The 24,661-nt window shown below is 40.9% G+C and overlaps 1 protein-coding gene across 3 annotated transcripts in view; it reads right to left on the minus strand.

The window, feature by feature from the left end:
* LOC146856679 (receptor-interacting serine/threonine-protein kinase 3-like) overlaps nucleotides 1-24,661 on the minus strand; it is a 1,419,725-nt gene that overhangs the window by 528,353 nt on the left and 866,711 nt on the right. The gene's annotated exons all lie outside the window — the stretch shown is intronic.

Here is a 24,661-nt window from a genome sequence, read left to right on the forward strand (position 1 = left end):
TGGAATGTTTGTTGTTGAGGATTCTTAGAGTCAGTTACTCCAAGGTAGCTGATGGATGAGGTGTTTGTTAATAAAACTCTCAATCAACCATATTAACGTATTATTGGTATTCATTGAACATTTCACTGGCGACGAGCGAGGGATACATAGAAGAGAGTTTTAACACCTCAACATCGTGCTAAAGAGGAAGATACAAATTGTGTGCAGAGAAGATTACTTACTGCTATTGGAATTTTGGAAGTGTATTTGAGCAGCGAGGAAAATTCCCCAAAGAAGTAAAGGCAGAGTTGGTCTGAGAAACGTGTAAGAAATTACATAATTATATGTCCTACCACCTCCAGCGTCTGACTGTTCCTGATGTGAAACCTGTATCCAGCGGATGTTGGTGCCTCTGTTTATCATCATGGATACTCGGTGAGGAGATCAGCGGGAGGGGTTGGTGACTGTCTCTGCATTTGGCCGTGATATCGCAAGGAGGTGCGACTCTGTGAGCCTCTCTGTTGGGGATCTGCGGTGAGCGTATAACGTTCTGTGGAGTTCGTTAGGATTGGAGGTCTTCACACTTGAGCTGCCTGTTGTGACTGATGACGTATTCGAATCCTGCATGGGGATTCGTTGACTAGCCAGCGTAACCTCCATCGTCAATTTCGAAACGCATGCTGCCTATGGACGTTTGGGAGCAAGAGCGCGCCGATAGCCATACGGTGCACGTCTCTTCAGCGTACCGCCATCTTGGAATTGGCGTGTGTAGATGCAGTAGCCGCATTTTACAGTCTGCGAATTTGGTTTCCTCCGGTAAGATGCCAACCACGTTTTGTGCGCTCAATAAAGTTAATTGCAAAACAGTTGGCGACGATTGGGCACAGGTGCTGCAGAACCTGTGCGGTGAGAGCCTGAGGGAAATTTGTGCATCGTAAGCAAGAGCAAATAAAAAAAAAAAGAAAAGAACAACGTAATAAGAAGAAGCGGAGAAGTGGTGTCTTCGTATTTAAAAAGGTACTGTGTTTTTATCAAGAAAATAAAAACGGTAGCAGCAGGAAAAAGAAAGGGGGTCAGCAGTAAAGCACTCACAGTTAACTGATGAAGCGACGAAGCGGTGTATTCAAGCTTCCAAGCTGCGTGTGCCACTACTTTCATTTGAAGTGCTATTGTTCCTAGGAACGCCTGTCTGTCATTATCGCCGTGACAGGCAGACCATTGACTTTTTGAAATACGAGTTTGTGGTGCATGTTTCAAAGATAGTTAAGGTTAGAAAAAATAAAAATAAAAATAATAAAGTAAAGAGGAAAATATGCAGAATGTTACTACACCACCATTTTTTTTGAGTGATCCAGGTGAGCCCAATGTTAAATGGAGTAAATGGAAGAAAATATTGCGCATTATGCAAAAGTGTGCGGTACAAATCTGAGTGCAGAAAGAAAATGCTCACTTTTGTTTCATTATTTAGGTGGAAAATTTGCCAACTTTATCTGCACAGGAACAACGAGGTCTAGATGAATATGAGATATGTTTATTACAATTAGATGAGCATTATTTACCTCGTGTCAGCACAATAATGGAGAGATATCATTTTGGGTTGAGAGGGTAAAGAGGAATCTGTTGAGGAATATTTAACTGTTTTGAGAAAGTTAGCTTCTAGTTGTAAATTTGGAGCTGCAAATGAAGAAAGAATTAGAGATCAATTTGTTCTCAAATGTAGGGAAGACAAAATTAGAGAGGAACTTGTTAGGTTCTAGATCTGGAGTTCCACGTGGAACCTTCGCATGGAGGTTCGACGGGAGTTCCAGAAGCGGGGAGTTAGACGGTTGAGAAGGAGAAAGAAGGAGGGAGCTGGCATTGTGTATGTCCGTGTGTCCTGCTGCCTAATAAAGAAGTATCTTACCGTACGAGGACTCCACTTCTTTTCACTGGCGACGATTGGCCAGCAGGACGTCCACGCGTGCAACGAGAGAGCTTTGGACGAGCCCTGGAGCCGACGGAGCCCTGGAGATCAAGATAAGCGGCTTCCGAGTGTCCCACGACGTTTGAAGCATCCGGACAACGTTTATCCATGTAGCGGTGTGTTTTTCCACTACTTGAAATAACCTTAAGGTATGTGGCGGCTATTAAGGAATCAAGCGATTCATCGCGTGCAGCACCGCGCGCCCCTCCTCGATCTCTGCGCATGACGTTTGACGCACACGCTTCTATCGGAACTTTCAGCGTGTTTACTCGTTGCTGAGCAACGCTTGACGCACACGCTTCCATCGGAACTCTCTGCGTGTTTACTCGTTGCTGAGCAACGCGCGCTGAAGCTTAAACTGTGTTCAGACAATTGCGCATTTCTAATACAGCGATGCGCACGCTAATACTTTGAACTGAATTTGTAATACAGCGCGCGCATGCTGATATATTGAAGAACTTTCATACTTCAATTTGTAACAAATTAACAATATTGCCAACAAAAGTTGAAACTTTGAAATCTGTGCTTTGTTCTGCACCACTTTAACCATTTAATTGCTGCCACTAAAAATGCAACAATCTATATCTGCCCCTCCAGCGTTTTCTCCAAGCTCATCTTCTCCGGAATTAGACTGGGAGAAATGGAAAGAAAGTTTTGAAGCATATCTTGACGCTCTTGATGGCGATTCTTTTACACAAAAGAGGAAATTTTCGATTTTAAGGCACTGTCTCGGATCTGAAGGTCGCACCATCCTTAAACATACAACAAAAGTTGTAGTTTTTTTAAGTGCAGACGAAGGAAGCGGAGATGAAGCTCATGGTGCGGAAGATCCTTATTCTACTGCTATTAAATCTTTAGATAATAGGTTCAAAGCATGCAAGAACATAACACTAGAAAGACATAAATTCAGGAAAAGAGCTCAGCTCTCTGGTGAATCTGCTACTACTTATGTTGGCGCTTTGCGTATTTTAGCTGAGTCATGTGATTACAAAAATGTTGAAGAAGAGATGATTAGGGACCAGTTGGTAGAAAAGACCAATAGTAAAAAGGTTCAAGAAGCCCTTTTAAACAAACCTAATTTGTCTCTACAGAAGGCGCTCGAAATAGCCACAAGGATTGAAAGTACTTCTTCTCATTTAGAGCAAATGTCCATAACCAGTTCAGAAGGTCAAGCGCAAGCAGTCTCTTCGCTAAAAACCAAACAAAATTCCTTTTCTAAAGATAGACGCAAAGAGAAAAAAGAGGGACAACGCAACACTGAGAAAAATTCCAGAGCTAATAAACGTTGGGAGTGTTACCGTTGCGGGAGCAGTTCCCACCTGGGCAATGCCAAGTTTTGTCCCGCTCTTAATAAAATCTGCAGCAAGTGTCAAAAGAAGGGACATTTTGCAAGTGCTTGCAGATCTAATAGCAAGATGTCTGTGAGCCTATCCAACACGTCATCCACTAAAAAAGTCATGAACATTGAACAATCCTCGGACACATCTTCCTCTAGTGATGAAGAACAGATTTGCACACTATTTGATGCCCAAAATGCTGATGTCATTGCTATAATTGAGTCAGAGGCTAAACGACCCACATGCATGCTAACTGTAAATGATGTCAACATCAAAGTACTAGCTGATTCTGGATCTCCATTTACCTTAATTTCAGTCAAAATTTGGGAAGAACTGTTCGAAGCTAAAGGGCATGTTTTGAGACATTCGTTAGTAAAACCTATAGCGTATGGTGGTAAAAACATAAATGTTATAGGTGAATTTGATGCTAACTTATGTTTTAAGGGTAATAATGCTAGTACAATTGTGTATGTTGCTAAAGATGACACATGTCTTTTGAGTTGGAAAGACCAAGGTAATTTGGGAATTATATTAGATCCAAATGACCCTGAACAGGTAATATTAAAAAAAGACTTAGTTCGGGTACATGCACTCACGGATGAAACGTGGGTGAATACTCACCCTGAGATTTTTAATGACAAACTAGGCTTAATTAAAGGTTTCAAACACAGAATTAAACTAATTGAGGGAAGCAAACCTGTGGTGCATAAAGTTCGGAGAGTACCATTGGCTCTACGTGAAGCTCTCAAAAAAGAACTTGACAAACTCTGATCGAGTGATGTCATCGAGTCCATAGAATCTTCGGATTGGGTGTCTCCCATAGTTTTGGCGCGTAAGGCCAATGGTTCTCTTCGGATGTGTGTGGACCTTCGAGAATTAAACCGAAACATTTGGATAGATCAGCATCCCTTACCAAACATTACCGAAATGACCAGCACCCTCAAAAACGGGAAAAAGTTCAGTTTGTTAGACATGACCTCAGCCTACCACCAAGTTGAGTTGCATCCTGATTCGCGGCATTACACTGCTTTCATCACCCCTGAAGGATTGTTCCAATTTAAACGTATGCCATTCGGTCTTGCATCCGCTTCGGCGGTTTTCCAAAGAATCGTCGAAAGTATGTTCAAGAGCATTCCTGGGGTGATGGCGTTTCAGGATGACGTTTTGGTTTATGGTTCGGATCAAAAACAACATGATGAGACCTTGTCTAAGGTACTCAATATTCTAAAGGAAAAAGGTGTTACCTTAAGTGTGAGCAAGTGTAAAATGGATGTAGCTTCTGTGGATTATTTGGGGTATAGGTTATCTGATAAAGGAATTGAACCTAAGGATAGCCTAATCAAAGCCATAGAAAACTTCAGTATTCCAATTGACAAGGATCAATTAAGATCTTTCATGGGACTCATTGAGTTTTATGCAAGGTTCGTTCCTAATTGCTCATCTAAAACGTTTCACATGAGGAATCTTCTTAAGAAAAGTGTACTTTTCAAATGGTGTGAGGAATGCAACAGGGAATTTCAGATGATTAAACATGAGGTTGCTCATGCCATTCCTCTGAAACCTTTTGACATAAATGATAAGACCATATTAATGACAGATGCCAGTCAGAAAGGTCTTGGTGCTGTGTTGATGCAACGCAGGGATGGAAGGGAGGATGTTGTAGCCTTTGCTTCGAGAAGCCTCAAAGGTGCAGAAGGAACATACTCGGTAATAGAGCGTGAAGCTCTAGCTTGTTGATGGGGAATTGTTCACTTTAAGCACTATTTGTGGGGCTCCAAATTTACGGTGAGGGTTGATCACAAGCCCTTGGTACAACTCTTCACCACGAAAGGAGGTGAGAAAGCAACACCCCGTATTGCAAAATGGCAATATAGGTTGTTGGAACATAATTTTGATGTGGAGTATGTTCCAGGGAAAAAGAATATAGTGGCGGATTGCCTGTCTAGGTTGCCAAATAGTGAGAAAATAAAAGAAGTAGAAGAGGTGGAGGAAGGTGATGTATTTTGTTTTGCCATTTTTAATCCATGTAGTGCAATTTCACAAGAAGAGTGGAGAGAGGCTTATGCTAGTGATGTGGACATCAAGGAGGTAATGAACACTATTCACACTGGATGGAATAATGGATTATCTCTTTGTGATTCTATCAGTAAATTCAAACACGTTTTTGAGGAGCTGTCAATCATTAATGGTTGGTTATTTCGTTCCACTTCTCTGGTGGTTCCTACAGCTATGAGGAATAAGGTTCTTACCCTGGCTCACGAAGGACATATAGGGATACGTGCTATGAAAAGAAGGGTTAGGGAGCAATTCTGGTGGCCGGGCCTTGACAACGATGTTGAACATTTTGTTAGGGATTGTATGCAGTGTGTTGTCAGCGACAAAACCCAAATTACTGTTCCCAGTCCGGTTCAGGCTGTAGAAGTTCCTTCAAAACCATGGTCCAAATTGGCCATTGATCTCATAGGTCCCTTAAAGTTGTCAGATCATGGTGTGTCAGAGTATGGTATCGTGGTCATGGATTATTACAGCCGTTGGCCTGAATTAAAGTTTGTGAAGGTCCCCACATCTTCTTGTATTATAGAGTTCTTAGAGTTCCTTTTTGCAAGAGACAGTGTTCCTGATGAAATTGTTTCTGACAATGGCGGCCAGTTTACCTCCTCGGAGTTTGAGGAGTTTTTAAAATTCATTGACATAAAACATACCAAGACTTCTCTTTATCACCCTAGGAGTAATGGCCTGGTGGAAAGGTTTAATAGGGTGATTAAGGACAACATTCAACTTTCTAAGGCTAGTCGTCTTGATTGTAAGAAAGAACTTAAGAATCTGTTATGGGCTGTACGCACTACTCCGAACTCGGATACAGGAGTTTCTCCTTTTGTTTTACTCAGGGGTCGAGTTCCTTCTTCTAAAATGTTGAGAGGATGGATGGGGGTATTTAGTGTGCCTATAACGAAATTGCAAGAGGTTGATAAGAAAAGACACGATGCTCAAGAGAAGTACATTCAATCAAGCACTAGACAACTGAATGTCAAAGTGGGGGATTGGGTGCGTGTTAAATGTTCTAGAATTTTACCCAAAGGTTCATCTAAGTTTTCTCAACCTCAACTTGTGGTGAGAACGAATAAGAGTGCAGTACAATTGGAAGATGGAAAGTGGTGGAATAAGGGCAAGATTTCTGTTTCTAACCACTGTAACTCATCTTGTGTTAAAAGGCCTGTTACTGATTCTAGCCAAATTAGTACATCTATAGATTCCCATCTTCGAGAGCGTTCGTCCAGGTCAACAAAATTGCCTTGCAAATTTCGTGATTATGAAATGTATTAATGTACAACGTGACATATTAAGTTTGGGTGGATGTGCTGTTTTAGGGGAACATGGATGTATGTAATTTGTTTTAAAACTGTATAGGGGAAAGATGTGTTAGGTTCTAGATCTGGAGTTCCACGTGGAACCTTCGCATGGAGGTTCGACGGGAGTTCCAGAAGCGGGGAGTTAGACGGTTGAGAAGGAGAAAGAAGGAGGGAGCTGGCATTGTTTATGTCCGTGTGTCCTGCTGCCTAATAAAGAAGTATCTTACCGTACGAGGACTCCACTTCTTTTCAGAACTTTGGCTCAAAGATGAGCCACCATTAGAAGAAGTAGTAGCAATTGCGAAAAAAGTAGAACACATGTTAAAATGTGTAAATGAGCTAAAGGGTGACAAGGTAAAAAGTCAATCTGTAGTGGAGGAAGTGCAAGATATAGTTTGTCAAGTTAAAAATGTGAAGATTCATGTGAAGGAGTCGGGTAAAGATGATACATCAAATGTAGCTATTGTGTGTTTTAGATGTGGAAAATCAGGACATAAAGCGAACTCAAAGACTTGTCCTGCTTTGAGTTTTGTGTGTCATGGTTGTGGGAAGAAAGGGCATTTCATAAAATATTGTAAGTCTAAAGAAAAGAAAATGGCTAATAAAGTTATAAAAGAAGTTATATGTCAAGTAAAAGATAAGAAATGTAATGATCATCCAGTTGGTAAGGTAAAGATTGATGGTATAGAGTTAGACATGAAATTTGACTCTTGCTCACATATTTCCATTATTTCAAAATAAACTTTTGAAAAATGGTATCAAAAGAAGAACAAATTGAATAAAATGGATATAAATCCAGGTGGTTATGGAGGACATTCCATAAGTATGTTTGGATATTTTAATGCTTGCATTGAGATGGAAAAGAAAATGATTGTTGGGAAAATTTATGTTTCAAAAATTGGAGACAATTTAACCCCTTCGACGCACATGACGGAACGGTTCCGTCATGCACGTCGGTTGGGCTGTGCTTATGACAGAACCGTTCCGTCATGGCCCCGCCCGCGCTCAGAACCTTCAGCGTGGCGCGGAAATCCGCGCCGCGCTGAAGGGGTTAATTGGCTGGCAACATCAACGTTTAATGGGTTTCATGTTAAATCCAAATACTGATCCTCAGGTACATATTCAAGAAATTACATCTGAGACTAATGATTTTGGAAGTGAATTCCCTCAACTTTTTAGAAAAGATTTAGGGTGCCTCAAAGCTTATAAGCATTGTATTAAATTAAAAAATAATGCTGTGCCGGTAGTGGCTAAGGTAAGAAGAATTCCTATTGCTGTACAAGGAAAAGTTGAACAGGAACTGCAAAAACTAGAAAAACAGGGCATTATTACTTCTGTAGAGGCATCAGAATGGTTGGCGCCAGTTGTCGTTGCCAACAAACCTAATGGGGACTTTGTTGTGATTTAAGATCTCTGAACAAAGAAGTAATTGTTGACAAATTTCCTCTTCCAAATATTGATTAATTATTGTCTTCTTTGGGTGATGCTAAGGTTTTTACATTACTAGACCTTCTGCAAGCATACCATCAAATTGAACTTACACGAGAGTCTCAAGACCTAATGGCTTTCATCACTCCCATGGGTGCATTTAAATATAAAAGAATGCCATTTGGCCTTGTATCTGCTGCCTCGGTTTTTCAAAGAGTGATGGCTTCAATTTTAAAAGGAATAAAATCAGTGAAATGTTATCAAGATGATTTACTTATTTTTGGAGCAAATCAAGAAGAACATGATAAAACTCTGAGATCAGTTTTAATGAGGTTAGAGTGTGCTGGTCTCACTTTAAAATTTGAGAAATGTGGAAATGTGGATTTCTCTGGTCAGTTATGTCCCCTATCTTGGACCCCAACGGTTCTATGTGCATGTCACAAGTACATGTATGTTCCCTCCAGTTCCAGTTATGAAGACGCAAATACATGTATTTCCACCGTCAACATGTCCTCTGTCAGATCCGCCATGAATAGGCCGGATATTCCATTCCTAAATATGAAAGGCCACCGGCTTTATATGGTTCACTTATGCCACTTTACAGTCCAGGCAAGTAGGCCCTGATTCTGTCATCAAAACTCCTCTTGCCTTCTGCCTCTGAAAGCTCCAGTCCGAGCCTGCATCTGTGACCATGAACTTTGTCTCCTTCTCTGCGCGGCTCACGAAGCCTGACATCAGCCTACTCTCTGCCAAGAACTGTATTTCACCTTCGAATTATCTGCTTCCCCCTCAGCCGATGCATTCCTGCCTAGTAGTTTAAGTAAACATTCCTCCAGTTACCAAGCAAAAAGGCCCATCTTCTCTGTCCTCATGCAAGTAATTCATAGCCCTGTTACCATGGAATATTCCTACCCCCTCGCATTCAGTGTAGACACTTAGACGCTTGTACACGCACGCACAGTCAGTATAGAATAGATTCTGTCCGAGAGTCCTTCTTTTATGGATAACATAGTTCTTTAAACATAGGATGTTAGATATGATTTGGGATTAGGTTGACTTGACCCCCCAGACTTCTCGTCTCCACATATAGAGCTAAATGTCAAATCCCCGTCACCCCCTAGTTACACATCAATTACACGTCATACTGCTGCGCGCGCATCCATGCCAAGTATTATCTTATAGATCCACCTATACATGACATCACAACCAATCATGTTCCTTTTTACTCATTATTACACCCATTTTCGGTTACGCAGCCCAAACGTCAATTTCCTTATCAATTGTTACGCCTACTGTATTCACTTCATTATAATGTATGGACTATAAAAGTTACTTCTTGTCAATAAAGTATGTACTTCACTTCCTGAACCCCCGTGGTGATGGAACTTGAGGCATCCGATTATAATCGTTTATTGGAATAAAGCCCATTCCGAAACTCTAATATCACGGATTCTGCCTCTCATTTTACTGAGCTATTTTATAATGTTTCTGTATCAAATTCAGTCCCGGTAAAGGAATTTTTATTTACCACATGATGGCGCCCGAATAGGGACACTTTCTCATCTCACGCGCCGGCGGTGCGTTGCAGGCCCGGTCTCCTGCCACAGCTGGACGGACAATAACGCGTACCAGCAGGATTTCCTGTATCTCCCTCCGGTCAAGCGGGGGCGACTGAGACTGCGATCAACACCCAGACGAGGCGGTGAGAAGTGCGAAGTATCCCGACCAGAGCCTAGCTGAGAGAGCAAGATCCGAGGTATACAGAGACCCACCAGTCCGAAGTCAAGCCCAGTGTCCGACGAGTCGAGTCGAGTCAAGTCCGGTCCGGTTCAAGTTCAAGTTACTGAGGCCTTCCGTTTCCGAAGCTACCCGGTGAGTACCATTGCTGGGGAGGCATTTCTGACGTGCACATAGGTTGTGCCGGTCAAGACGGGTTTGGGTACACAAATCCGGTCTGCACTGTTTTAGCAGTGTATCTGTACTGTTTAGCAGTATATCAAGTATTCCGAAGTATTCCGAAGTATCTAGTTATTGTCTAGTTAGTGTCAAGAATTAAGCATGGTGATTTAGTTATGCAGACGATCATCATTGTTGTTTCAGTTAAAGGTTTAATGTTAAATGTTTAAAGTGTTTAAGTATGTTCTGTATATCGTGATATGAATGACTGTTCATTATCGTGTTTATTGTATTAAGTCTGTTCAAATTCAAGTATCAGGTCAAAATCAAGTATAAGGTCAGTTCTCAATATGCCGCTCTTTTCGAAATTAAGACAGATCACTACCAGAAAAGGGGTTCTCGAAGAAGCCGTCCCTATTCCTCCTAGGGACACTCCAGGGCACTTTATGTATCACAAACATGGCTTAGACGCTATATTATTTCTTGATTTATGGGTAGACTATACCAAGGGATTACCAGAAAGTCAGAGGTGGCCCACAGCGGGAACCTGGGATGCAGAGTGCATCATGAAAGTCGAGGAAGAGTTATGGAAAAGAAAAGTCAGACAGTCACAGAAAGACGCCGTTGAATTATGGCGTAAAGAATCACATAGACGAACAGAAAAAGCACGTAGACAGGAAGAGAAGAGTAAAGAGAATTCCAATAAAGTTCGAGAGAATCTATTAATTGAGGAAGGTATCCGAGTAAAATCAGAACAAGTAGACAGACAAAGAAATGCCCTTATGAATGGTATGTATCCCCTTCTGGCCGAAGGATTACCTAAGGCTACTCCAGAGATACCGAAAGACTTGCCACCCCCATTATTCCCAATCAAGGTACATCCTAAGGGGCATCCTAGAACCGCAGAAGATGTTTTTCTTTCCTCATATTTAGATGACGCAGCACCCGAGTATGCTAATTCCGCCCCACGTAGACCGCATACCAGGGAGGTCCAACACCAAGATCCAGCACCCGTATCCCTGCAGCAACAAATCGAGTCACAAGTTCCGGCAAGCACATCTGTTTCTGCATCTGTTCCTACAAGTACTTCTATAGCTGAGTCCACACCTATAGTTGCTGTGTCACGTTCGACGAATCCTTTCACACCCGACGCCCCAGACGGGGCCACGGGAGGTGCTACCAATATTTTTTTCTACGCCACCTAGAATAAATAAACTTATTTTTCAAGAGTCAGCGCATTCACGTACACCCAAATTCGTAAGTGATCGTACGCTTAAGGAACTTCTTATAGATTGTAGATATGACCCGGTGCTCGGCAAAGAGGACGAAATGATCCTGGCATCATTACGTATCAGACGAGCCGCAGGGTATTTAGCGAAGCTACCAGGAATGACTACGCATCTAGATAAAATATACCATTTTGTTCAAACAGGGCGAGATCCAGAATGTATTAACAGAGCTATGGAATACCAGAAAGTAGAGATACAGGGGGAACTGTTACGTTTCCTCATAAACTGTGTGATCAGAAATCAAGACCGACCGGGGGTAGATCCGGAAGCAATGAAAATTCTTACAAAATGGGGCCAGAATATATCAGAAGGGAGACACGATAAGCAAAATTGTATAATAGCCATGTGCCGAAAGATCCGTAAAGAAATAGAACGCCTACACGAGGAGAGATTAGAGATAGACGAGTTCGAACAAAACGAGGAAGAAGGGTCAGGACTGCCCACAGGACAGTCGGACACCATAGCCTATGTAGGTAGAGGAAGATCTTGTAATAGGAATCAGACTAGATATCATACTGACTCAATACATCCGATATGTCCAGATAATAACAGGAATTTTCAAATACCTATAATTAATATAAGGTCTAACGAGCATTCGTTCCAAACCGCCGACAAACTACTCCGAGAACGAAGGGGTTATCATTTTCTCGATTCTATGGATGAACAAGATTTAGCAAGGGCAGCTGTCCACTGGGTGGACAGTCCCGGAAAATATAGTGATGAGACAGTAGTACGCACATTTTTGAATCTAACCCCAGATGAGCAGAGGTTAGCTGGGATTTATATGATTCAACAACTCATTATACTATATCAGAGTCAGCATTCGGACCCTGGTCCTTTACCTGACATATTAACTGAATTACTTATGAATAAATGGAGAGGTCCAGGTACTAAATTAATTAAAGAAATTCTGGTATCAAGAAAGCAGTATATTCTTTTTGTATGCTCAGAGCATGTCTCATTGCCTGTCAAGGAAAGAACTACATATCACATGGATAGACTGAATCCCTTACGAGAAGTGCACCCAATAAAAGGCGAGGACGATCAGTTTAAACGTGTATTTGTATATACGCCCATATCAAAAATAGAATTGTTAGAAATGAAGAAAGTGGTACCCAGTCATGACAAAGACCCAACGGGTTTTCACCGAGAAATCAAAGACATGTTACTCATGGGAGAGTATACCTACCCCGATGTTATGACAATATTAAAGGTGTTGATGCCTGCTGGCATTTATGAGAAACTCAAGGAAAAAGAGTGGGAGGTAGGTGATCAAAAGATAGAATGGTCAGCATTAGAAGCAGAAGAAAGGGCCCGAGGTCCAGGTTCGGGGCTTGGGGACAAAACTAAAGCACTACCAGGTCTACTAGTACAGGTACTGCCACGTTTATTAACTACGAAAAAGGAAGATTGGGGTACAATTTCAGCCTGTAAGCAGAAGCAAGATGAAGACACTAGTGATTACTATGCCCGATTTGAAAAATGTTTTGGTATAAATAGTGGCATAAAAGCAAGTAGCGAATCATACCCGCATCTGTTTGTAACAAAATTAGTGGAAAATGCCCTGCCCCCAGTAAAGAATAGAGTATTAAAATTCGAGAGTACCTGGCAAGGTAACACTCCAACACAAATGTTACAAATGTTACAGTACCACCACAATAGAATTAAAGAGGAACAAGAACATGAACACAGACGCATGAAAGACACGAAAATGAAAATGCTAGTTTCCCAGACAGTTCCAGCTGAAGGACATAAAAAGGGTATGACACATTCCGATTCAGCAGGACCTGTAAAAGGGACATGCAATTATTGTAAAAAGCCAGGTCATTACGTACACGATTGTCCAGTGCTAAAACATAATATCGCCATAGGTAAAACACAAGAAAGATCACGGCCACTAAGACAAGATCAGAATGAACAAGGAGCTACGCAGCATGCCCAGGCCATGCCAGCCGCACAACAGCCAATACAGTTTGTGCCAGCTGCACCACCGTTGCCTGCTGCTGCCACACAGACAACAACACGACAAATGTATCAGACCGCACAGTATGAATATCCCGAGTATCAGCGTTACGCATGAACAAGCCTAGAGAGGGAAGTTGACTTACCCCTTATTGAAATCCCAGTAGACCAAGAAGGACCTTATGTACATAGTGAATTATTAGGCCAAGATAGAAAATTTCTACTCGATACAGGGGCAAGTCGAACGACCATAAAACGTAGTGAAGTTCCAGGGGCACCCCTCTCAGGCTCACAGAATATTTCCCTTGGTTTTTCAGGAAAACCTATTGTTAATGAAGTGTCACAGCCTCTTCCACTTACGATAGGACCTCTGACCCGAACTACAGATTTATTGCTTACTAAATCATGCCCAGAAAATCTGTTAGGAATAAAAACGTTGAAAGCTCTAGGAGCCATAATATGTTGTTCTCCGGAAGGAGTAAGGTTGTTTTTACGTGATTTTAAAGGTCACTATGTATCTAGAGACATGGATCCCCGACTGCAGACTTTACCTACACATCTATGGGCACAAGGCCCTACTGATGTTGGTTGCATGAGTATTACACCATATCGAGTCACACTAAAGGCAGGAGTGGTGCTACCACGAATGCGACAATACAAGTTACCACCAGATGCTGTAGTGGCTTTACTACAAATCATTGAAGAGCTTATTGCCCAAGGAGTAGTTGTAGAAACAGACTCCAATGTATGTAATTCACCAATAATTCCGATTCTTAAACGAACAGATCCTACAGCTCCGCCAGTATACCGATTGGTTATTGATCTGCGCGAGTTAAACAAATGCATTGTGCCACAATTTCCTGTGGTTCCAGATATCTCGTCATTATTGACAGCTATTGATTCCGAAGCAACATTCTTTACTGTAATTGACCTCAAGAATGCCTTCTTCAGCGTCCCAATAGATCCGGAAAGCCAATATTTGTTCGGATTTAGTTTAAATGGGCGTAGCTTTAAATTCTCCCGCGCACCTCAAGGATTTACAGAAAGCCCCAGCATCTATAGCCAAGCACTGAAACGAGAACTCGACAGTATCCACATGCCAGTTAACACTGCCCTGCTTCAATATGTCGATGATCTGCTGATCACCGCGAGAAGCGAACCGGAATGTGAGAAAGCATCACTGACAGTTTTACAATTTCTAGCCGAAAAGGGGCACAAGGTGTCCCCTTCTAAGCTGCAATTCTGTGTCCAGCGAGTTATTTATCTTGGTCACTCGCTGTCCAAGGAGGGAAGGCAGCTTACACCCGACCGCATTCAGTTAATAGCTAACATGCCAATACCCAAGACACAAAAGGAAGTACGGGCTTTCATAGGCCTCACTTCATATTGTAGGCAGTGGATCCCTCAGTATGCATTTCTAGCAAAACCACTCATTCAGTTAACCACACAGGAGGCAGCCACATCGACTGTTCTCCCTTGGACTCAGGAACACACACAAGCTTTTGAAAGCCTAAAGAAAGCTTTATGTCAAGCACCCGTTTTAGCAACACCATGTTACAGAAAACAGTTTACACTCTTTGTTACAGAACGCGAAGGTACTGCTTTGTCAGTACTCACACAGGATCAAGCAGGAGCACACAAACCATGTGCCTATTTCTCTAGTACATTAGATCCCGTAGCTCAGGCTTTGCCTGCGTGCCTGAAATCAGTAGCAGCGACAGCTTTAGCAATCAGACAAAGCGATGCCATAGTGTTAGGACATCCATTGACAGTTCAAGTACCACACGCAGTAGAGGTTCTTGTAAATAGAACGCAAACACAACACTTGACTATAGCGCGACTTACAGGATATGAACTTACATTGTTTCAGCCACATATAGAAATCAGACGCTGTAACACATTGAATCCTGCCACACTTCTACCTGTAATCGGAACAGACCCACTAGCCCATGACTGTATTGAAGTTATTACAATAACAACAAAACCCAGACAAGACTTAACCGATGTCCCATTGCCAGATCCAGACCTGACCTTGTATGTAGATGGTTCATGCATGAGAACAAGTACAGGAGAGTTAGTAGCCGCTTACGCAGTCACAACAGATACTGAAGTCATTGAAACTAATCGCATAAACACTTTGTCAGCTCAAGCCGCAGAACTTATCGCTCTGACACAAGCCTGTATTCAAGCCATGAATAAAAAAGTCAACATATACACTGACTCACGTTATGCATTCGGAGTTGTACACGACTTCGGCGTGCTGTGGCGAGAGAGAGGTTATTTAACTTCCCACGGTGCCCACATTCAGCACGGACCCCTCATTCATGCATTATTAGATGCAATACATCTACCCACTGAAATATCAATTATGAAATGTAAGGCCCATACAAAGGTTACTGATATCATTTCCCAAGGCAATGATCTAGCCGACAGAACAGCTAAACTGACTGCTCAAACTCAAACCCCCGACATGACAAAGACAATAGTCCCGACACCGACACGTTGTATGACAGTTAAAGATCCTACTCTTGACGTAATTGACATACAGACACATGCTACACCAGACGAAATAAAGAAATGGACTGAATTAGGAGGGATCCAAACGGACCAAGGATGGATGATGAAGGAAAAGTCTGTATGGTTCCTTCCTGATTCAATGGTCCAAGTTATAATTAACACTATACATAGTCCAGCACATCTAGGAGAAAAAGCTATGCTGGACAGCATTCAACACATTTGGTTCAATAAACATTTACGAGCAGCAGCAAAACAAAAGGTTCGTACCTGTATTATCTGTTGTCAGTTCAACCCAGGAAAAAGCGTTCCCGTAGAACAGGGTGGATTTCATACTCCTAATCATCCTTTTGAAGTACTCCAGATGGATTATATCCAGATGGAACGATGCAGAGGATTCAAATATGTTCTCGTAGTTGTCTGCGCTCTGTCCCGTTGGACGGAGGCATACCCGGTTTCAGATTACACTGCCCCGACTACTGCCAAACAGTTGGTTCGAGAATTCTTCCCACGATACGGTTTACCACGTGCTGTTTACTCAGATAACGGCCAGCCGTTTTCATCCGAATTAATGAAACACGTTTCACTTCTGTTAGGATATCAGTGGAAATTCCACTGTGTCCGACACCCCGAGGCAGCAGGTCTCGTAGAAAGACATAACCAGATACTGAAAATTAGAATGTCCAAAATATGCAGAGAGAAAGGTGTCGACTGGGTAGTAGCGTTACCAGTTGCACTCTTTTACATGAGAATGGTAGCACATTCACGAACAGGGCTATCCCCGTATGAGGTGATCTTCGGTAGACCACCAAATATGTGGGGGACGCCCGTACCACGCAAAATAACTGATATTGACTGTAATATGCTGACAGATTACTTGGCTTCCTTGATGTCTGCACTACAATCTTCTCGTTCACAGGTAGCTGCAGCCTTTCCCGACAACACTGAGGTGAAACCCCATGACGTTGTTCCGGGTAATCTTGTCTTTGTGAGGAATTTCGACCGAAAGACTCAGCTGGAGCCCAGGTGGAAAGCACCCAAGTTGGTCCTGTTGACCACAAGAACAGCCGTGAAGATCGAGGGCCGCAAGGGCTGGATTCATTCAAGCCACATCAAGAAATTTCATGGACTATCTTCGGATATAGACATTGTGCCCTGCACTCCCTCACAGACTGATACAAAACTCCCTTTTGTTGAACCTAACAAATCTGAAAATTACAAACTAAAGCTTAGGCCCAACCAGTCGAGCAATTTGATTGTTTAAGTCCTCTCCAAGGTGAAGCGGTTGAATTGTCTCTGACATGTATCCCTTGGACCTGAGTAGAGAAAATACCCGAAGAATGTTGAAACGACAGGCGTATTGTAAATCACTGCGTAGCCACTGCATAGTGACATTATTAATTTTGTTTTTATTGAGTCTTTTAATAATTATTACAAGTATGTTGTTGCACATATATTACCCTATTTCTAGACATGTTTATAATGTTGCTGCTGAACATTCTTTTAGTGACTTACCTCCGCATGAATTGTCTTATAGACTTGCGCTGCGCAATAACACTTTCATTAGTATGTTACATCATTCCCATCAGACTAGTAATGCCACCAATTGTTGGGTGTGTGGCCGACTCCCTCCCTATCAGAATTATGAAGGAGTCCTGCCTTTCTTTCCACATCCATTTACACATAATGGCTCCTGTGGAGCATGGTTCAGTTTAATCAATTCCATAGACTCAGACACAGCAGTTTACCAAGATCATTGGATATGGGGAAACCTGAACCTAGTTTTACTCAAAGTCTGCTACCCTGACAAGGAGGGTCGCCCCAAAAGAACAGGAACTGATCTAGAAAATGAAGTGTATGGATTAGGTAATTTTACACCTAATCTCATGATTCTAAATGTCGTATCCGAAGTTGAGCTAGTCTTACCCACCATGTCAGTATTCCCAGCAAAAGGTGAATTGTGTGTAAGAAAGGTTGGTTCCATACATATGGGCCATAGTAAATGCACTACTATAGTAGAATTCAGTGATCAAGGAAAATCTTCATTCAGAGCTTCTCGCCACTCCTACTTTATATGTGGTCAGACTGCATATATGCGTCTACCTCTAGATTGGGATGGTACCTGCTACATAGCATTCCTTTTGCCACCTGTTTTCCTAGCTCCTCCTGATTATTACAGAAATATTCATTTAGTACACAACAGAGAACGGAGAGATCTCCCCATTGTCGATTATACTGAGACGGCATGGGATAAGTATGTAGATTTTAATAAAGGCATCTTTCCCTATATAGGTACTGTTACTAATAGTAAGCTGATACGTAGATTAACTAGAACCCTTGAAGCAGTAGTGAATGAGACTATTTCCGCCTTAGGCAATTTAACGGAAGAGCAGTCTGCTATGCGGATTGTTGTGCTTCAAAATCGTCTTGTCCTTGACGTCATCCTGGCTGATAGGGGCGGAGCTTGTAGGGTCATCGGATCAAGCTGTTGCGTATTCATACCAGAAAATTCGCCATCTGTATATAAAGCCATCACTCGCCTTCATAAGATTGTAAGCCAGATACACCAGAACCCAGGCACTTGGACTTGGTCCAGTTGGTTTTGGAATGCGGTATCAGCCTGGGGATGGAGAGTTCTATCCTTCCTAGGTATTGGCCTTCTCATACTATTCAGTTGCTGTCTATGTCTACAATGTGGACCAGCGATTTGTGGTCTGTGTGCCACATCATGTATTCCACATCAAGATTTTCATTCAAGATTCCGGAAGAAGAAAGAAGAACAAATGATGCTATATGAACAGATCAATGGATTGATGAAGATTGATATCTCTTGAAGGGCAAGGAGGGGACAAGGAGGGAATGTGGAAATGTGGATTTCTCTGGTCAGTTATGTCCCCTATCTTGGACCCCAACGGTTCTATGTGCATGTCACAAGTACATGTATGTTCCCTCCAGTTCCAGTTATGAAGACGCAAATACATGTATTTCCACCGTCAACATGTCCTCTGTCAGATCCGCCATGAATAGGCCGGATATTCCATTCCTAAATATGAAAGGCCACCGGCTTTATATGGTTCACTTATGCCACTTTACAGTCCAGGCAAGTAGGCCCTGATTCTGTCATCAAAACTCCTCTTGCCTTCTGCCTCTGAAAGCTCCAGTCCGAGCCTGCATCTGTGACCATGAACTTTGTCTCCTTCTCTGCGCGGCTCACGAAGCCTGACATCAGCCTACTCTCTGCCAAGAACTGTATTTCACCTTCGAATTATCTGCTTCCCCCTCAGCCGATGCATTCCTGCCTAGTAGTTTAAGTAAACATTCCTCCAGTTACCAAGCAAAAAGGCCCATCTTCTCTGTCCTCATGCAAGTAATTCATAGCCCTGTTACCATGGAATATTCCTACCCCCTCGCATTCAGTGTAGACACTTAGACGCTTGTACACGCACGCACAGTCAGTATAGAATAGATTCTGTCCGAGAGTCCTTCTTTTATGGATAACATAGTTCTTTAAACATAGGATGTTAGATATGATTTGGGATTAGGTTGACTTGACCCCCCAGACTTCTCGTCTCCACATATAGAGCTAAATGTCAAATCCCCGTCACCCCCTAGTTACACATCAATTACACGTCATACTGCTGCGCGCGCATCCATGCCAAGTATTATCTTATAGATCCACCTATACATGACATCACAACCAATCATGTTCCTTTTTACTCATTATTACACCCATTTTCGGTTACGCAGCCCAAACGTCAATTTCCTTATCAATTGTTACGCCTACTGTATTCACTTCATTATAATGTATGGACTATAAAAGTTACTTCTTGTCAATAAAGTATGTACTTCACTTCCTGAACCCCCGTGGTGATGGAACTTGAGGCATCCGATTATAATCGTTTATTGGAATAAAGCCCATTCCGAAACTCTAATATCACGGATTCTGCCTCTCATTTTACTGAGCTATTTTATAATGTTTCTGTATCAAATTCAGTCCCGGTAAAGGAATTTTTATTTACCACAGAAATGTAAATTTTCTGTAAAAGAGGTAAATTATTTGGGGCATTGTATTTCTGCCTCAGGAGTCGTTCCGAAAAAAGATTTGGTGAATACCATTCAAAATTTAGCTTCTCCTAAGAATGAAGATGAGGTGGTTTCTTTTTTAGGAATGGTTGAATATTATGGAAAATTTGTACAAAATTTGGCAAGTAAATCTAGTAATATGAGAAATTTGCTTGGGAAGAATAAGGAATTTATCTGGACAGATGATTGTCAAAATGAATTTGTAGAAATAAAAAAAGATCTTGTAAATGCGCCTAATTTACAAGCCTTTATTCCAACTGATGAAACTTTTGTGGTAACTGATGCTAGTTCAAAAGGTTTAGGTGCCATATTGAAACAGAATAGAGGTGGACAAGAAAAATTGATTGCGTGTGCATCTAGAAGTTTAATCAATTATTCTGTGATTGAAAAGGAGGCTTTGGCAATCTTTTGGGCTCTAAACAAATTTTACCATTTTGTATGGGGTTTGCATTTCAAAGTTTGCTCAGATCATAAGCCGCTAAAATACATTTTTACAAAGAAAGGTTTGGATTTTATTTCCTCACGGATAAGAAAATGGGTCATTGGATTGCAAGATTTCAATTTTACAGTTGAACATATCCCTGGTGTTGATAACATGACAGCAGATTGTCTTTCACGCTTAGTTTATGATGTTAGTGAAGAAAAGTTTGAGGAAGAGATTTTTGAGGAGGAGGTTAGTGTATGTGAAGTCACCTCAGGTGTCATACAGGAAGAAGAGTGGAAGGATGATCTCAAAAATGACAGTGAAATTATGAAGGTCATTACTATGATTTCAAGTAAATCTACTTTTGATAACTCGTTGTCTAAAGTGTGGCATTTGGTTGCAGATGAATTATCTGTGGAAAATGAGATTCTGTTAAGGGGTACTAAATTGATTCCGCCTAATTCTCTCAGGAAAAGACTGGTTGAATAAGCTCATCAGACAATTAGGCATTGTAAAAACTAAAGAAAGACTTAGAACTTCGTTTTGGTGGCCTGGAATGGATATTGAAATTGAACGTGAGGTGAGAGAATGCGTGCAATGCAGGTTAAGTGATAAAATTCTCACTCCTCGTACTCCTCCCATGGTATGTCGTAATTTACCTAATGGTCCATGGGAGGATATTGCGGGTCCTCTTAATGGTGAACATCGTACTCCCTATCTCATTGTTTTAATTGATTTATATTCAAGATGGGTTGAAATATCTTCTGTTTCAGATGTCACATCTTCTTGCGTGATTTCTTTTCTGAAAGATATATTTAGGAGAGAAGGGTTCCCTAAAACAATTTTATCAGACAATGGTCCACAGTTTTGTTCTGTATTGATGTCTGAATTTTTGTTATCCTGTGGTATTATACACAAAAGATCTTCAGTGTATCATCCGGAAACAAATGGAGCTGTGGAAAGATTTAATGGAGTAATTAAGGAAAATATCCAGCTGTCAAGAGTAAATTCATTAGATTGGAAGGAGGAATTACAGAGATGCATTTTGGCTCATAGATTCTCTCCTCATATGTCTACACATAAGACACCTTTTGAATTGTTCAAAGGTAGAACTCCCAATACAAGTTTATGTCCTGGTTGGATGACTTGGGGTAAAGGTGTTAAAGATAACAGCATTGGTACGTGGAGACACAGAGAGGAAAAACTACAGCTTAAAAACAAATTAAGTTACGATGAAAGGAAAAGAGTCAAAGAAATTGTTGTCAATACAGGTGATGTGGTGCGGGTAAAAGCTCCTGTAGGAGCTTTATCTTGGTCTAAATATACTTCTCCTATGCGTGTCATTAAATGTTTTTAAGATTCTGTGAAACTGGAAAATGGTAAAATCTGGAATTCGAATCGTGTTACTATTTTAAAGAAAAATAATTCCAACTGTGAGTTTGATCAAAGTGTTGTTGCTCATTCAGGTGATCCTGTCAATTCTCATCTGAGGATTAGTACTCGGAAAAAAATTGTACCAAGATATTTGAAAGAATATGTAAAGTAAAAATGTACTCAGATATTTGAAAGAATATGTAAAGTTATTATTTAATGTGAATTTGTGTTTTATTATTCACTTTCTGTGAATTCTGTATATGAAGATTTTTCATGTAGTGTTCATGTTTCTATGGACTGTAAGGTATTTCCTTTTGTTATAAGAATGGAGATGTGTGGTGTTTCCACAGGTCTTCCTGTTTGTACAAGTTCATTAGAACTTGGAATGTTTGTTGTTGAGGATTCTTAGAGTCAGTTACTCCAAGGTAGCTGATGGATGAGGTGTTTGTTAATAAACCTCTCAATCAACCATATTAACGTATTATTGGTATTCATTGAACATTTCAGTAGGGTCTAATGGTTTACTGACCTTCAATGCTAAAACAAAGTGCAGAACCAAATTATATATATATAGTTGGGTGCCGGCTTGAGCAAGAAGAAACAAAAATCAAAATGTTACCCCCAATTACCTCCAGGAAACAAAGTGGACCTTTTTCAGGAAGTAGTTATACAAGATCTATACAAAATGAAAACCTCAATATACACGGACAATCTATCAACAACAGAAAGAGAAGCGCTCAAATGCCTAGCGCAAGACACTCAAATTGAGATAAAAATTGCAGACAAGGGTGGCAACATTGTCATCTGGGATCGCAATGCCTATGCCACGGAAGCGCATCGTCAACTAAAGGACGTAGAATATTATGAGAAACTTAAGCTTAACCCAACAGCTGAAATAAAAAGATGCTTAGACCAAAAGTTGTTGACATGGGCTAGAAAAAAGTTACTAGATGAGGATGAAGTGAAATATCTGACTGTTCAATTTCCTATAATTGCAACTATTTATTTCCTTCCTAAACTGCACAAGGACTCCAAAAGACCACCAGGGAGACCAATTCTATCAACAAAGGGTACCCTGTTAGAACCCTTAGCTAATTATATTTGACTTTTTCCTAGCACCTTTTGTATGCAAATTGAACTCTTACATCAAGGACACGACAAATCTATTGACAAACTTGCAAGACACCTCTTGGCAGGACAATTATTATTTCATTACTATGGATGTCATAGCCCTATATACGAACATTGAGAATGAAATGGGTATAAAGGCATGTGAATTTTTTCTAAAAGAAAGAAACATTCATTACAATAACCATAACACCATGCTATTAGAAATGATATCAATATGTCTCACGCAAAACATTGTTGTCTTTCGGGATGAAATCTACCGCCAGAACATGGGTACGGCGATGGGTTTATCCTTCAGCCCTAGCTATGCTTGCCTAGTGATGGGTTGGTGGGAGAAAGAAGTAGCCTGGCACCCACAAAATGACAAGTAAGTCAACAAAATCGTCATGTGGAATCGTTTTATTGACGATTTATTGATAATTTGGGATGGGAGCAAAGCGGAATTTGTTGAATATTTCCAGATCTTGAACTCAAGTCCGGCTAAATTGAAATTCACCTTTGAGATAAACAATGAGAGAGTGACTTTCCTTGATAGAGACATATATATAAAAAATGGCCAAATTCAGACCACAGTACACCGGAAATCCACAGCAACCAATGCTACACTGGAAGCAACCAGCTTTCATCAACCGTCACTCATCGCCAGTATACCCTACGGGGAATTCTTAAGGCTTCGCAGGATATGCACAGAATATGAAGAATGGAAAAATCAAAGTCAGTTAACAGCAAAGAGATTTGAGTTGAGAAAATACAACAAAACACTCATCAAAAAATGTTGGAAACGAGCAAATGACAAGCCAAGAGAAGAATGTTTGAAACCCAAGCAAGAGAATAAATCGGACAGTGAACCAATAAGAATGATCATGGATTGCTCAAATGACGCCAAAAAAATCAGCATGATATTGAGAAAGAATTGGAAGATTTTACAAATGGATGAAACAGTTAGAAAAATCATTGGCAATCACCCAATGATAACGTATCGCAGAGCTCGAAATCTCAAAGATCGACTGGTCAACAGTCATTTCAAAGGGAAAAAGGACATACATTGGCTAAGAACTACAGGTTTCATTAAATGTCAGAAATGTAAAGTGTGTGAAATTGCTAAACCCACAAAAGAATTCTGTTTAGCAAATGGGTCAACCTGGCAAATTAAACAACTTATCTCGTGCAAAAGTCAATTCACAATCTACGCCATTGAATGCCAATGCAAACTGAAATACGTGGGCAGCACTACTTGTGAACTGAAAAAACGTATTTTAGAACACACACGAGCAGTAACAAATAAGGATGCCACTAATGCTGTGGCCAAACACATGGAGCAATCACACACAAACAATTGGAAACTCCTAAAATTTTATGGCATTGAATCAATTCCACTAACCATCAGAGGTGGCAATAGAGAGAAAACTCTACGCCAAAAAGAGTCTCGCTACACCATTAAACTCAGAACATTAACACCTTACGGCCTTAATCAAAGTGAGGAATTATACAGCCACCTTTGAAGCGAATTGATTTTTATTTGCTTGAATTTCTAGGTTTTATAAATTTCTAGGTTTCTTGTGCAGCATAAGTGTTTTGAACATGGACTGTTAAACAATTTTGTTGAGTTATTAATTGGAAAGTTTTTGACATTACTTTGTTTGCCTTAATTGTGACCCGCAAGAATGTATTGGTGTCATATTGTAATCCTATTAGGAGATATGAGCACGATATAAACGTATGATCTTCACACCCCACTGGAGGGGTCTCAATGTAAAAAGCAGTTTTGGCATCAAAAAGAATTCGTTGAACATTTCTCTAAAAAGTGACATTATTGTGGCATTATGGTTTGCAACCTCATACAGAGTTTTGTTTATATATATTGGATTTGATAATTTCATTTTATTTTAACTGATTTCAATGTAGCTGAAAACGAAAAAAGAATACTTTATTTT

This window comes from Triturus cristatus, chromosome 3_2 (assembly GCF_964204655.1).
Source record: "Triturus cristatus chromosome 3_2, aTriCri1.1, whole genome shotgun sequence".
Lineage (NCBI taxonomy): Eukaryota > Metazoa > Chordata > Amphibia > Caudata > Salamandridae > Triturus > Triturus cristatus.